The following is a 12,573-nucleotide window of genomic DNA, read 5'->3' on the forward strand; positions in this document are numbered from 1 at the left end:
GTCCTACTCCACTGAGAAAGCCGACCGTGTGGAGCCCTCCGGAGCGGAACATCCCTTCGTGCACCTAAAAGGAAAGCACCGGGAAAAGGAGATGTAATTCAAACAGAAAACCCCCTGTTGTATGAGGTGATGATCATTAGTTAGGAATCCCTTAATTTTTTCCAAAAAGTCCCAGATAAACCAGTGGAAGTTTGGGCCATAAAAGTGAGCTATGGGAGGATAGTAGAGTGGGAAGGACCCTGGGCAGGTGGGCAGGGATGGGGGTGTGCGCCACGCTGCTGGGTCGCCGTGGTCCCGGGGCTCCCTGCAGTGATGGCTCCGACTGGGCCTCGCCATTCCTGCCTCTGCGGCCCCGCCTGCGGCTGTCCTCTGCACTACATGTGGTCCTCATCCACCTTCTCCGTGCAGCCAAGCCCAGGGCTGGGCCTTCTCTGCTTTTCGTTCTTCTTGAATGACTTGCATCGTGTTGGAGCAGCTGCTGTGGCTTAGAACAAAGTCATGGCGTGGTGCCAACCACAGAAAGCACTGGAGGTCAGAGAGAGAGAGAGAGATCCCTCACAGGAGAGCGCAGTCTCTGAACTTCTCTGAACCTCTCTCCAAACACCCAGAGCTCTCTTCCCAGCACTTCAGCTCACTCCCTGGTCTTCTTCACGCCCCCAACCTACACTGGCATCAGCTCCGCTGTCCAGTCTCTGGCATTCCCAGCTCGCTTCACCTGTCACCCAACCCAGCACCAGGAGCTCCTGGGGGAGCAGGAGGAGGCCGCGCACAGCCAGGTTTTGTTTTGTTTTTCAGCAACAATATTTCACAAGAACTTTCCATTTGCCAGAGATCGTGCTAATACTTCACATATTTACCTCTAATCTTTGCGATAGTTCTGCACATCGGCTGCCGTTATCCCCATTGTATAGACGGTGAAGCTGAGGTTGAAGCCTCGAGGCCACAGCACTAGGAATTGGTATAGCCGGGATTTAAGCAGCCGTCAAAGGGCTCTGACCACGCCCAGTGCCTCAGGGTGGGACGCCACATCTGTGTTCACATCTTACAATGCAGGGAGGGAGGTGCTGAAGAGGATAAGTGTGGACAGAGTAGATGGGCTCAGGAGCTCAGAGGCAGGTGGGGTCACTGCCAGTGGTGGGAGATCCAGGATGGCTCTCTGGAAGAGGGTCACTGAGTGTCATTTTGAAGGAGCCGTAGGAGTTGGGGGACAGGAAAGTCTGGGTGTGGAGTGGGGGAGCAGCCAGGAGGGTCTGGAGATGAGATGCTGTCGTTCAGATTTGACGTATTCGCCTCTTCCCCTTCTTTCAGTAAGTGTCCATCGTGCTTTCAGTGAATGGAATCTCTCTCAGTCTGCGGAAGTAGGAGGGGGGTAAGTCTTCATCTGCAACATACACATGACTCTCCTTTCTCCTGTGTTTTCATAGCGTTTTGGAGGGAAATCGGGAAAGGCTCTGTCAAGGGTGGTTAGCCAGACACGATTTTTAAGGGGAAGCTTGATGTTCTGTGCATTTGATGAAATCAAAGGGACTTTGAGAAATGCTTGGGTTAATCCTCGCAGTTTGGAGCACGGCTTCTGTTTTACAAATATGCAGCACCGAACACTAGTGATAAATGGAAACAAGAGGGTAACGGTTCATTCGCTGCTGATCCATATCCAAATAGGCTATAAAAATGGTAATGTATATATTCATAATTAACACGCTAACCATAAATCACCTCGGAGCTAAATTATTAAAACAAGGAAATGCACACAACTCTATTAGGGATGAAAATGTATTTGTGGAAAAGTTAGAAAGTCAGAACTAAACCTGCTAAGGCAAACTTCCCTCAGCCCATCCTCAGTCTCACAGAGGCAGCAACGTGGGCATCTGAGGAAGCGTGTTCTACCACCCCAGGCGAACCTCAGGGTAACATCGACACTCCAGTTAGATGTAAGGAGTGCGATCCGCCAGATCCATGAGCACAGAACCGAACTGAACAGAAAGATAGCAGCGTGCTCGTGACCATCGTTTAATATCCACGGGCCTACATTTTATCCACAAAATTACAACACAAATTCGAGGTTACCTTGGGTGAGTCACTCCCCTCGGGGCAAGCTCCTCATTCAGGCTTGTGGAACTGCAGATGTGAAGGACCTCTCAGCACCGTCTTGGCAAGCACAAGCTCACGCAGCGAGGGAGAGCTGAGTCCAGAACGAGACCTTGACTGTCAAGGAGGACAAATCCTTCCAGGGCCTTTCGCTGCCTGATGGGCTGCTCATCCGTGGGGAGCTGGGACGTGGAGTTTCCCAAAGGAGAGGGTCCCTCATTCTCTCAGGAAAGACAGTGGCGCCTGAGGACCTCCAGTAGTTAAGGGACTCCACGGGGCAGATCCTGAGGCCCAGGAGCCTCTTCCTGACTTGGCCCCAGTCGGAGCGGCCCACGACCTCCTGGAGCTGTGACCAGAGCGCTCCTGTCTCAACTGGGAGTGATGGCGGACCCCACAGCAACGCCCCGGGGCTGTGGCAGGACACCCCTTCCTAGTGCCTGTGGAGAATTAAATCTGCAGCACAAAGATGATGTCCAGGCGTGAAGATGTCCTCCATGGGCTGGCTTTTATTTAAATAAAGGAAGATAAAGGAAAATAAAAACATATCGAGTATATGCTGGCAATATCCGTGGTAGGCATTCTGTTCATTGTCTTAGTTAATCCTCATGACGGCTGGAGTGTAGACAGCTGGGCTGTTCGCTCTGTTTCACACAGTCGGGAAGTGGTGGGGTCAGGGTTTGAACTCAAGTTTTATGAAGCTCATGCTTTCTTGTGCGAATGCATTCACATGCACGTGCACACATGCACACACACACACACACACACACACGATAGGTCACAGACGATTGTGTCGTCTTTTCTCTTATTTTAACACCGTCCCTGTATTACTGCTTCTCAGCTGCACTCCGTGCTGTTCCTCCCCCTCATTGGATTATGATTGTCTCCCTTTAAACCTCTGTCATCTGTGATCCAAAGGTCAAGCAGGGATTTCTTGAGCGGCTTTGAGCTAAGAGAAAGGGTTAAACTGAGAGTCTTCATTCTAAACTTCTCTTCTCACCTTCTGAAAATACACCTAAAGTAAGGTTACTACGATTTACGTAGCCAACAAGAAGCAGGAGCATCTGCCCTCAGACAGGAGAGAGTCAGTCCTGGAAAAGAACAGTCAATAAAACACTGGGTGTGCAGTGTGCACCAGCCGCGGTCCGTACGGTGTTACCAGCCTCATGAAGCTCTGCCAGATAGGCATTATTATCCCCATTTTCCAGCTGAAGAAATTGAGAGTTAAGGGGTTCAGCTACTTAGCTAAGGTACTGCAGCAGGAAGTAGAAAAGCGGAAATTCATCTTCCAAGTGTTTTTTGCTCTTCCTGCTCTGCATTTGTCTCCCCTTGTCAAGGAAATCACTTCTTCCAGGATTTAGCATGAACTATGAGGCTGTGGGAGGTGTGCCGCATGCCCTGCCTCCCTTACTAGCCGCTCCACAGCCAGCCACGGTGTTCCCTTCCGTGAAATGCCAGGGATGGCACCTAATTCCTTTGCAGCTGCCCTCACAGCTGTTGTCTGAATCAGAATCAGAATGAGGTCACATGCGTGGAAGTACCCTGAAAACGACGAAGGACCACAGCAATGTAAGGTTTGTGTTTTATTTGCTTAGGGGTAACCAAGTATATCGATGGATTTACCTATGCAGACCAACAGATATTCAGATGAAGACTATTCCAAGTTTAGCGTTAATGGCCAATATTGCAAAATATTAGGAGATATAAAGAGAAAATAGTACAGCATAAGTCAGAAGACTTAAGGTCAACATATTGGAGGCTTATCTGGGTCTTCCACACAGAAGAATCAAATAGAAGATGAGGAGACGCTTAAGAAAGAAATCGAATATGTTTGTTATGTGGGTGGCTCTGGTTACAAGTCTGTATTGTCATCTGCACTGTGTGAGGGTCCAGGGAGAGAGAGGGAGGGAGTGGGAGACAGAGGAGCTGGGAGTGAGAGGGGGGCGAAGACAGAAAGAGAGAGAGAGAGAGAAGAGGGGAAGGGAAGGGGAGGGAGGGACTGGGAGGGTTATAGCTCTCCTATCCCAGCCCCCTTCCTCCGCTCCACAACGGAAATGACTGATGTGGCAGTCCCAGTGCAATCACCTCTCCCTATTTAAGGTCTCCTCTTCTTCCACCAAGAGGCACCTCCCTCTTCTGAGCTTCTGTTATCGCCTTGAAACTAGATCTTCATATGTGAGAACACAATTCCAGACCATGAGGCCTGCGAGTTGCAGATTGCTTACAAGTAAGTGTCTAAATGGTTGGAGTAAGATAAGCACTGATTGTGGTTATTAATCTTATGGTTATTAAATAAACTGCAACTGATACTTAATAAAAGAAAGGGAAAACCAAATCACATTCCTTATCATGCACACCTAATGATCCTGGGCATATACCAGTTGCATGAAGCCCAGAGTGCGTGCTAGCTGTCTGTTGGTTGCAGATGCCAAGTAGAAATAAGGTCATCCATATGTACAGATACAGATGTAGCTACATGTGTGAACACACGAGTGCATGTGTGTATATGCATATATGTATACTTAGTAATGCCCAATGTTGACTTACCACCTGATGTTCAAGTCTGATGCACATGGTTTTATTCAGCTGAAACCATAGCATACAGGATAAAGACACTGAGTAACTAAGAAGAGTCATTCTGCAGAGGGCTGATGGAACAGCTAATCAGTCAGTCAGGGAATGTATCTATTGCATGTGGGTTCAGTTGTGAGTGTTTCTGAGCACATCTAGTGGACGGTAGCTTCAGAGGATTTGCACAATATTGCATTCAGCCTGACCCCGCCGTGGACGGCTGAGTCCTGGCACAGAAAAGATGGTAAATGCATTTGCTCTGCTGCTCTCTGGGTCGCAGCCCTGACTTGAGGCAACACCATTCATTGAGGGCCATGGTTTCTGCCCTGTCTATAACCAAGTTTACTTTGAGCACCTCTAACTGTGCTTCCTACTCTTTCGTCCCCTGTCCCGCTCTGGGAAGTTCATTCTCTTTAGAGGCATCCTCCTCTTTCAGCCCTGAGTGAGAGCTGGAGAGAGGGTCACAGGGGCGCGGGCCCCTTAGTGTAGAAATGATGAGGTGCAGGCCCCCTGAACTCGGCACTGCCCGAGACCACGAGAATATCCACCCCCTCTAGAAAGCTGTAATCGTGTCCCTTCACACCAGTCATCCAGAGTCACCTTTCCGCAGATGAGATAGCCCCGTGTGCAGGATCCAAATGACGGCACTTTCTTCTTCCTGCAGGACATGCGTCCGCGGCTCTTGCGAGAGTCCCCAGCAGCTGAGGATGGTATCGCTGGGAGCTGACCCGTGCTGCCACCTTGTGATTTGAACCGACCTCTGTGGCCGCCTGGGGTGCTTCTCAAACCTGACATTTCTTTCAAACTTTGGCAACTTCTCTTTCCTCTTTCTAGCAAAATGGTCTTAGGTGTAAAGGATTCCAAAACATTCACCAAGAAGTTAAAAATGAAGGCAAAATGCTTAGAGTTGGATTAAAGTGAATAGTCAAGGACTTACATGGCGAAGGACCAGTTAATCCAAACAGGAAACTAGTTTAGCTTTCGTAAACACAGTTGAAGCTAACAGTACTAACACATCAGCATTTGCTCTTAGTTTACCAGTGCTGGGACGGTGGGTCTGAATCCCTTTCTCCCTCTACCCTGTTCCCCACCTGAGACGAGGGCTGGGGTCTCTGCCTTTGGAGAAGATACCGAGCAGTCTGGCTAAGCACATGTGTTGGAAATCAGAAATCCTGGTTTGAATCTCATCTCTGACTTGCTGTGTGTTAGGGACGAGGACTTCCCTATCTGTTAGAGGACTTCAGTTTTCTCACATGTGATGTGGGCGTGGGAAAACCAGTGATGCCTAATTCAGCGATTCCCAGTCATTCTGCACATTGCAACCAGCTGGGGAGCTTTGAAAAATCCCAAGTCCAGGCCACACCCCATTCCAGGCATATGACAACATGAGACCAGCCATAAGCTTTTGTTAAAGATCCCAGGTGAGTCCACGGTGCAGCGAAGGGAACCATGGGGCTGTGTAAGGACTCAGGGCACATTGTGGGTAAACACACTGTGTCTGGCATGTCGTAAATCTCTGGATTATTCCTGTTATGGCTGGGCCCTGCCAGCCTGCCAATGTTCCTATTGGTGATGGATTCCTTCTCACTTTGAAATTCTTTTAAATGTAAGTTGATGATGAACTTTGAAAGGTAGAAGTTTCCCCAAATATCTTATTATAGTCTCAGTTAATATTGTAATTGCATTAGTCTTTAATAAATAATTTTGTAGTAAAATGGAATTTTAATCAAAATGCCCTAGATATTTGTGCTTTTAGTGATTCTCAAGTAAACAGCTGAGGATATTTTTAAAAATTTGAAAAACTAAGAGGTATGTGGGATCTTCTCAGTCAGATATTAAAGCTATTCCACAGCCACACTAATTTAAAGCAGTGTGTCACTGCTGCAGGGTCCTGCAGTTCTCCTCCTGTGGCTAATGGCTCCAGGCAACCTGCACTGTGCCACCCAGTGTGGGCGGGCATCCCTCATCTCCCCCTGGCACCTTGTGCCGATGTTGGTCTGTCACAGATAAGAGTTCACTATCCTATGTGGCAGTTATCTCCTTAAATACCTGTTTCCTGGGTTGTTGATTCTTCGGGAGGGTCCGTGTCCAATTCATGTGTGTCTTTCCGTGCTGTGAGTAGGGCTCGGCAGGGGGGAGACATTCAGAGCACATGTTTGGAAAGGCTAAAGGAAGAAGAGAGAGAAGGGAGGAAGAATAAGGGATCCAGGCTCCCCTAAGTGTCTTCTTAGGACTTTCCGCCCACGTTCGTCCGCTCCTCAGGGATCAGCCTCTAAGCAGTGCTTCCTTCTCCATCAGCCTCCCTTGTCTGGGTCTCTGCTTCACGGTAGTGTTTTTTTGGGGGAGGGTACAAGTAGTTTATTAGGGAGATGATCCCAGGAAGCATGGTAAGAGAGTGTGGAAGTGAGACAGGTAAAGGAAGGAAGCAAGAATAAAAGGTGTTCAGTCCTTCTGGGGACCATCTGAGAGACGCATAGAACAAAACTTAGAATTACCCCCAGAAGAATGAGGAAGGTGGGGTTTACGTACCAGTTCCCATCCCTCTTGGGCTGAAGGTTGCTCCTCGGCATGTTAACGACCTGGCACTTTCCATCTGCCCTACTTGCCACCCCAGCCCCCTCCCCCAGCCGCTGCCCCAGGCAGAAAGATGCTGGTGCCTGGGACAGCCAGCGGAGCAATTCCCCAACTGTAGGTGACCTCACGGTGGGTGAGGGCCGCATGGCCGGGACAGCAGCAGTATCTGGTACAGTGGTCAATGGTGGAAAATTCAGTGGACTATGCTCCCTGCCCTTGGAGGAGTCTGGTCTACAACCAAGGGAAGGAAGTGGACTTGCAAAGAAAGAGACAGAGTGGCAGCAATGGAAGGCCTGGTTTCGGTGTTCTTTTTTAAAAATTCATTTTGTTTCGTATCTAGAGATCTATTATCTTCTTGTAGATTTCCCCTGCACACCTTCACCTCCTCCACGTAGATGCCAAAAAAACAGAGAGCAGAAGTTTGGAGCCCCATTTTCAAAATGTTGCTGATTGTTGAAACCCCAAGTCTCACCTCTGACATTGTCCCCAGACCCCGTAGATTCCTAAGACAGTTGGGAGTCCGACAGGGGATGTGAAAATAGCCCAGTTTCCCATGTTTTTTCCACTTCTTCCTGTAGGTCATTAGCAGGGTTACAGTTTAGGGCAGAAATGCTTTTCACTACCCCTCACATTGTACCAAAATAGGTAGTTTTCTACGGAGTGGATTCTGCATAGCAATGAGCACCACTGGTTTATTTGTTCTTTGACATAGTAGAGGGTCTTCCTCTTGGCCCCATATTGTTCCTATCCCTTACACCTTGTTCTATGATGTTGATGGTGGTGATTTTTATTTTCTATTTATATTTGGTTACCATTGCTTTCATTTTACCTTAAAGATTACATGTAAAAAATTATGACAGCAGGGGAACTAAGTTTCCAAGAGTTTTCATTTATAAACAAATAAAGCAGAAACTTAGGTAATAATAATACTGCTCTCAAAACATCTTGACAAATAGTTCTGCCTCTAATCCACCCAGGACACAGGTTTTTTTTTTTTTAATCTAAATTTTACTAAAATTTTATTCAATTTATTTAAAATAAAAAAAAAAAGAAAACAAAAACAGTTCACTCATTTCTCTGACTCCCCAACTCCAGTCTCTGGCAACTATCCATCTATTTTCTGTATCTATTAGCTTGTTTATTTATTTATTTTTAGATTCCACATATAAGAGAGATCATACAGTATTTGTCTTTCTTTGCCTGACTTATTTCACTCAGCAGAATGCCCTCAAAGTTCATCCATGTTGTCACAATGCCAGGATTTCATTCTTTTTATGGCTGAATAATATTCCATTGTATATATATAACACATTTTCTTTATCCAGTCATCCGTCAATGAACATTTAGGTTGTTTCTATATCTTGGTTATTGTGAATAGTGCTGCGATGAACATGAAGGTGCAGATATCTTTTTGAGTTAATGTTTTTGTTTTCTTCAAGTAAATACCCAGAAGTGAAGTTATTGGATCACATGGTAGTTCTATTTTTAATTTTTTGAGGAACCTCCATACTGTACGCTTTAACATTAGCACCAACAGTGCACAAGGGTTCCCTTTTCTCTACCATCCTGGACAACACTTGTTATCTCTTGTTGTTTTGATAATAGCCATTCCCACAGATGTGAGGTGCTGTCTTATTGTGGTTTTGATGTGCATTTCCCTGATGATTAGGGATGTTGAGTATCTTTTCATGTACCTGTTGGCTGTCTGTATGTCTTTTTTGGAAAAATGTCTATTCAGATCTTCAATCCTTTAATCAGATTGTTTGTTATTTTGCTATTGAGTTCCATAAGTTCTTTATATATTTTGGATATTAGCCCCTTATCAGATATATGATTTGCAAATATTTTCTCCTATTCAGTATGCTGCCTTTTCATCTTGTTGATTATTTCGTTTGCTGTGTGAAAGCTTTTTAGTTTGATGTAGTCCCACTTATTTATTTTTGCATTTTTTGCTTTTGTTGCTTTTGCTTTTGGTGTCAGATTCAAAAAATCATTGCCAAGACCAATGTCAAGGAGCTTACCCCCTACGTTTTCTTCTAGGAAATCTATGGTTTCAGGTCTTACATTCAAATCTTGAATCCATTTTGAGTTGGTTTTTGTGTATAGTGTAAGGTAGTGGTCCAGTTTCATTTTTTGCCTGTGGCTGTCCAGTTTTCCCAACACCACTTAATGAAGAGACTGTCCTTTCTCCATTTTATATTCTTGGCTCCTTTGTCATAAATTAATTGACCATAGTTTTTTTGGTGAGAAAGACCGGCTCTGAGCTAACATCCATTGCCAATCTTCCTCTTTTTGCTTGGGGAAGATGGTCCCTCAGCAATTTTCCTCTACTTTGTACACGGGACACTACCACAGCATGGCTTGACCAGCAGTGTGTAGGTCCACACCTGGGATCTGAACCCGTGAACCCTGGGCTGCTAAAGCAGAACATATGAGCTTAACCACTATGCCACCGGTCTGGCTCCAATTGACCATATTTTTGATGGTCAATTGATCTATATATCTGTTGTTATGTCAGTACCATGCTGTTTAAATTACTAGCGCTTTGTGATATAGTTTGAAATCAGGGAGCATGATGCCTCCAGCTTTGTTCTTTCTCAAGATTGCTTTGGTATGACAGTGTTTTTATTGCTGATTTGTTCATTCAACAAATATTCATAGTGCACTTTCTGAGTATAAACATTCAGTGCACATTTATTGAGGATCCACTCTGTGCCAGGCAATCGCAGGGGTAAAAGTCTTGGTCTCTCTTTCTGTGCATGCACAGATAGACCAAGATTCAGACAGGCGCATCCGCCCCTGCCATATCCATGGCCAGCACCCAGTACACACAGGCCAGGGGTGGTAAAGGTGCAGAGAACAGGTGCCTAATTCAGCTGATGTGGAGGGGTCGGCGAAGTCTTCAGGGAAGAGCCTGGAAAGGTCTGTAGGAGCCAGCAGGGCAGAGGAGCTGTGTTGTGGAGGCCTGAGAGGGTGCAAGGAGTGCAGGTGAGCCAGCGACGGGTCTGCAGGACTGCCTAGGCTGTGCTAGGGACCTGGTCTTCAGACTGAGGACAATGTGATGTTCTTAAAGCATTGTAATCAGAGTGGTGATCTAATCAGAATTTTATTTTAAATAATTTCAGGCTCTCATGGGAGTGGTTGAGTAGCTAGATCCCCTGTGTGCTCTTCGCCGAGCTCCTGCCATAAGAACATCTCACATAACCAGGAAATGGTTCTCTGACATTTTCTCACATGGATACATATGTATAACAGCCCCACAGATGCCCCTCACCCTCAGGCTGCCCCTGCATGCTCACAGTCTCGCCGCAGTATGCACCACCGAGGACCACAGGCCTCCCTCCATCAGGGAGATTCTGTCCTTCTGAGGACATTTCACACGTGAAATCATGCAGATGAGACCATGTGCGATTGGGTTTTTCACTCAGCTAAATGCCCTCGAGACCCACCCAGGTTGTCCTGGCACCAGCGGTTTCCTCCTCTCATTGCGGGGTAGCATCCTTCACATGGACACGCCAGTTCGTTTATCCATTCATGTAGTGAAGGACAATTGTCATTTTTCCCCCCAGGTATTGATTATGACCACAGCTACTATAAACATTCATTTACAGATTTTTATGTTAGTGTTCACTTTTTATTTCTCTGGGTTATATACTCAGGAGCCGGGTTGCTGGATCATACGGTAAGTGTATATTTAACGTTATAAGAAACTGCCCAACTGTTTCCTACTGTGGCCGTGCCATTTTGCATTCCCACCAGTGACGTACAGGAGGTCGAAGTGCTCCACACCCTCTTTACACTTGCTGCTGTCAGTATTTTTAATTTTTGCCATTCTGATAGGTGTGTGGTGATATCTTACCGTGGTTTTAACTTGTGTTTCCCTCATGGCTAAGGATGTGGACCATCTTTCCATGTGCCTGCCTGCTGTCTATGCATCTTCGGTGGAGAGGTGTCTGTTCAAGTCTTTTGACCATTTTGTAATTAGATTATTTCTTTCTGCTCAGTTTTGAGAGTTCTTTATGTATTCTGGATGCAAGTCCTTTATTGCATTTGTGAATTGAAGGATTTTCTTCAAGTCTGTAGCTTGTCTTTTTCTCTGCTGAGCTTGGTCTTTGGCAGCTAAAATATTTTTAATTTTAAATTTTAATCAAACTTTTCTTTTGTGGCTCGTGCTTTGGGTGCCATGTCAAGAAACTAATCCTTCGCCACAAAGATTTTCTCCTATGTTTTCTTGCAGAAGTTCTATAGTTCTATGTTTAAATCTATATGTATTTTCTGTTATTTTTTGTGTAAGGAGTGTGCAGATTTGATTTCAGAGTGCAGCAAGTTCCCTCTGGTGTGCAAGATGGATCAGAAGGGGCTGAATGTGGAGCTAGAGGAACCAGTAATGCACGCGATGAGATGAGGGCTGTGGTAACCAAGGTGAGGGGCATGCAATCACAGGGCACTCAATAGTGGGTTGACCCTGATCAAAATGGCATGCATGCGTATGCACATGCATGTGCGCATGCACGTATATGTATGCACACGTGTGTATATGCATATAGGTACGTGTGTGGGTGTGTTTTGTTTACGTCTTTATAATCATGTGGAGAAACCCCCTTCACTCCGTCTCCTGAGATTTTCTTAAACCTTTAGGAAAAATATTTTAGTGTTTGGAAAACTTGAAATACAACTTGGTTTTAAAAGACAAATTATTAATTAGTATGCATGTTTGTTTTGTTCTGTTAATGCTGTCAAGTCGATTCAGACTCCTGTGACACTGTAGACAGCAGAGTGGAACCCTGCCCGGTACTTTTGCGCCATCCTCTCACCTTCTGGCACTGTATCAGACAATGCTCCACTGCTATTCAGAGGATTTTCATGGCCAATTTTTCCAGAATTGGGTGGCCGGGCCCTTCTTCTTAGTCTGTCTAGTCTGGAAACTCCATTGAAACCTGTCCACCATGGGTCACCCTTCTGGTATTGGAACTCCTGGTGGCAGAGTTTTCAGCATCACAGCAACACACAGCCGCCACAATATGACAACTGACAGACAGGTAGGATGGTTCCCTGACCGGGAAACGAACCTGGGACACCGAGGTGAGAGTGCCGAATCTTAACCACTAGACCACCAGGACTGGCTGTGTGTGCAGGTACACATCACAATTTAGGCACTAGTAGTTTAAAATATGGTTATTTCCTAATTACTGTTAAATCAGGTTATCCATCAGGATATTTCATGAAAGGAGAAAGTTGTATATGCCTGGTCTAGATTGGTCTACATTGGATATGACACTAATTGTATGCAGTGGTGTTTCTGGCTTCTTGCCTTGGGCATTAAAAGAAAAAAAATAGTGTCTT

Source organism: Ceratotherium simum, chromosome 11 (genome assembly GCF_057802395.1).
Source record: "Ceratotherium simum simum isolate JZ-2026a chromosome 11, ASM5780239v1, whole genome shotgun sequence".
In the NCBI taxonomy this organism is placed as follows: domain Eukaryota; kingdom Metazoa; phylum Chordata; class Mammalia; order Perissodactyla; family Rhinocerotidae; genus Ceratotherium; species Ceratotherium simum.